This window comes from Panulirus ornatus, chromosome 48 (assembly GCF_036320965.1).
Source record: "Panulirus ornatus isolate Po-2019 chromosome 48, ASM3632096v1, whole genome shotgun sequence".
Lineage (NCBI taxonomy): Eukaryota > Metazoa > Arthropoda > Malacostraca > Decapoda > Palinuridae > Panulirus > Panulirus ornatus.
The window spans coordinates 25728140-25732086 of NC_092271.1; the positions used below are offsets into that span (position 1 = coordinate 25728140).

General features: G+C 40.3%; 1 non-coding gene across 1 annotated transcript; it reads right to left on the reverse strand.

Moving 5' to 3' along the window:
• Positions 1-425: 425 nt before the first annotated feature.
• TRNAR-CCU (transfer RNA arginine (anticodon CCU)) lies at positions 426-498 on the reverse strand. The gene has a single exon. It is a non-coding gene; the product is annotated as a tRNA-Arg (tRNA).
• Positions 499-3947: the final 3449 nt, after the last annotated feature.

Genomic DNA, 3947 nt, shown 5'->3' on the forward strand with positions numbered 1-3947 from the left:
GCATAGGGCCCCGTTAAGACGCTGGCTTTTATTATCAATGGAAAACTAACCACTTCAATGTGTGCACTTGTAAGGCGTTCAACACCGCTACACATATCCTCTCTTTCCATGCAATGATGTGAAAATGAAATAAAAAAATAGATAATTTATTTTTCATCTGCATGAAGAAAGAAAAACGTTCAGTTAGGATGGTTATAAATAGCCAGATACTTGGAACTATACCATAACTGTATTGAAACTTGTCTTCGCATCATCATAATTGTGAAAACAATTTTGCGTTGATCATGTTCCCCTCCGGACGCAAGTTTTGAGGCCTGGGAGAGGAATGAGGTTTACAGCTCTCCATCAGCTTACTTAAGTTGATGCTCAAGATATCTTAACGTCCATGGGACTTGAGAAAAACACGTTTGTGTGATATAAAAGCGAACCCCTGGTGGGACTCGAACCCACAATCCTTGGCTTAGGAGGCCAATGCCTTATCCATTGGGCCACAGGGGCTTGTTCTTTACTTGACATCACAGCGAGTTCAGACGATACATCTGTTCACTTCACATGTTTGGGACGATGTATACGATCCTCAACTGAAGGAACACCGACTCTGTTATTGCGCAATCGTTACCATAATAAATATTAGAGCGAAAACGTCTCACAGCATACCCCGAGTATCGAATAACGTAAAGAGAAAGCACCGGAGTGCGAAACGTTTAGCATACACCATTATGCACCACAGTGTGGCGGTGGTTGTGGTAGTGTAGTGCTGGAGGGTGTGTCCTGTTACCCATGTATGTGTGGGAGTGCGTGCGTGCGTGCGTGGTTACCGCCGCTTCACCAAGCCACCGCCCCTCGCTCTCTTCACACACCGTGTCTCCCTCCCTTGTTCTTGCTCTGTGGTTCATGTTAATCTACCTGATCCTCTCGTTAACTTTAAGCGATTTAGCTTTTGGATTTACAAGTTCTGACCCCTAGTGATTCATTTGATTTTAAGATATTTAGTCAATACTGTTACAGCAGTTCCTCATACCTTAAAACCATCTATACACGTGTGATGTTTTAAGGCAATACTTAAGACATGATGAAAATATCTCTATAAACGCCTTTCCATATCATTTATATAAAGTTTCTGATTAACTACCCGATAATTTTGCCGAGTAAATCATTATTCTCACTTTAAACTGTATACGCTATTCTTTAGCATTGTGCTCCGTTACCTGTTTGCTGTATCAAAAGCCTAGTCTAATCAGCTCTGCCGTTTATTATTCATTTATCCTCACCTTTGTTTCCCTGTTACTCAGTACCGACTTTTTGTGAAGTATTAAAAGAACTAAGGTCTATCTAACACTAGTGTTCTAGAATGTGGATAGACAAGCTGGCCAATTCATTCTATTTCTTACAAAGTTGCAGTAAGTAAACATGATAATATTGTATGATACTTTTTGTCTCTGATTAGAAATTATCGGCCTACCTCCCCTTTAACCTCTGTATTGGCTTTCAAGGCTGTGGGTGTGGAATATATCTCTTTGTGTAGCCTTGTCCTAACAAATACTGTAACACTTCTTATTTTGGAAGTGGCATGCGAGCCTGGCAGCTAGGATAGAAGGAAAATGTGAGTGAGCAAGGTTCAAGTAGAACGGCGAGACTGAGATGGAGAAAAGCATGCGTTTGCTGCTGCCTTGTCTTGTAACTCGTTGCTTAGTGGCCAGTCAAACTCGCGGACGAATGCACTTCCCCTACTGCGATACAATACAGGTTCAGAAATGATTACCTTCTCCTGGATCTGCTATGACTGTGCTGTGTCCACTACCAACTATCAAGGAATTATTAGAAGTATAAAGATTAAGAGAGAGAGAGAGAGAGAGAGAGAGAGAGAGAGAGAGAGAGAGAGAGAGAGAGAGAGAGAGAGAGAGAGAGAGTGTGTGTAACGTGTGTCTATCCACAAACCAGCCCAGATGGCAAATTACTCGATAACTTAGAACCTTTTAATGATGACTAACAAATTAACACTAAACCATTTTGTTAACAATGGACCCTGTACCTTGTATTTATCAATTATCAAATACGATACATATCATATATATATATATATATATATATATATATATATATATATATATATATATATATATATATATATATATCAAGGCCCGCAGGTGCTTATGTAATCGTTCTTTAAAACGTTGTAATGATTCAACAACGAGATGCCGAGAGGCCGCTTCAAGGCTACGTATCACGCTCCAGGTTCGTGGGACCTGACCGACTCTTCCGGGTTGCCTTCCTGCTGTTGTTGCAGTAGTTAATGACTTGCACGAGCCTTTAGGGCAGCGCACTGATTACTACTCGCCCCACCGTGGCATTCACATCCTGAAATATTCAGTTTTACTCGTGTAAAGGCATCTTACATACACTGCACTTACAAGAGTCAACTATCCAAATTACTTCAAAGTAGTGAATTGAGCAGACCTGATGAGAAAGTCAACTTATAATCGTCATCACCCGTCTCGTTATCATATCAACGGAAGCAATTCCACAACAGGCTCAAACGAAAGAAGTTCAGACCCATGAGACGTATATATGGCTAGAAATGTACGCAAACGGTCGACAATTAATTGAGAAAACTGGGAAACTGGGGCGTTCAAAAGGTTGGCATGATGTTTACCGTGCTATCTGTCAGCTCTTATACTTAATTCACGTGTCTACAGGCATTCCTCATGTAAAGATGTAACGCTAAACCTTTTCCTTAAGATACCGGAAAAAAAAATTCGGAGGGCAATTAAATTCTGTGACGATTTTTCCCAAGTGTTGACTGAAAAATAGTAATCTTTAAGCAAGCACACAAGCAGGAGAAATGCTACTTTGTTTGTTTAGCGAGAAATATTAACCACGATCCCTAAAAGCCTGATCGACAAGCAATAATCATTTTAGTGGGCTCTGTTCCTGCGGGAGGCCCCCCCCCCCATTTATCATCTATCTAACCTCAGCTTGCATTTACTCCACCCTCCCACCACCAAAATCGAAAATGGAGGACACAGAGGAAGATAATAAGCTTAAATACAAACTCATACATGTTCAAGCGATAACACACGCTAAAACAAATATATCAATATACACGAGCAGAAAACCACATCCATCACGCCCTAAAAAAAAAAAAAATACAAAGAAAGTGATCGAGAAGGATATCAACAGCAAGACTCTATCAAGAGGCTCAGCCTGCAAAGCCTTCTTGCACAAGAATGCTATGGTGGACATAGGTCTACATTTGTAACCCTCCGTGCCAAGATGTGACACACACACACACACACACACACACACACACACACACGAGACAGAACGGGTGGATGTTACATATTTTGGCGAGTCAAGGTAAACAAGACCTGATTTTCATGGAATATGAACACCAGGCCATCCTGAGCTGATGGCGAGGGGATCTCCCGCTCTTTTTTTTCGGTAATGAAATTTTCAGTAAGGCAGTGGATACAGCTCCACGCGTTTTACAAGACAAAACCAGGGGGATCGTGACATTTTTCCTTAACATACAACTTAATCCTAAACTAACGTGTAGGTTTACCAAACAAAATCCAATTAGCGCTTTCCAGGATAAAAAACACATCGATTCATTCGACACAGTGGATACCTCAAATCTTAAATATCAAACTCAAGAGTCTGTGGAAATACTTCTTACTATACAAAATATTGATCGCGGAGAGTAATCACCTCAGTTATCATATCTAAGTTTTTCGCTTACCAGAGCTGTTAAATGTAGTCCAGCAAGAGACACTGATGGCCAAGAGTGAAAAATATCTAGGCTTTAAACAAGTTCTTGTCTATCTTTAACGGTTCATATCTTCAAAAACGTTATAGGGTAAAACTATTGGGTATTACCCATACTCGTTTAATTTCGACAGAAAATTAAGATAAAATGACAAGTACAAAAAAAAATCTTCATTCACTCA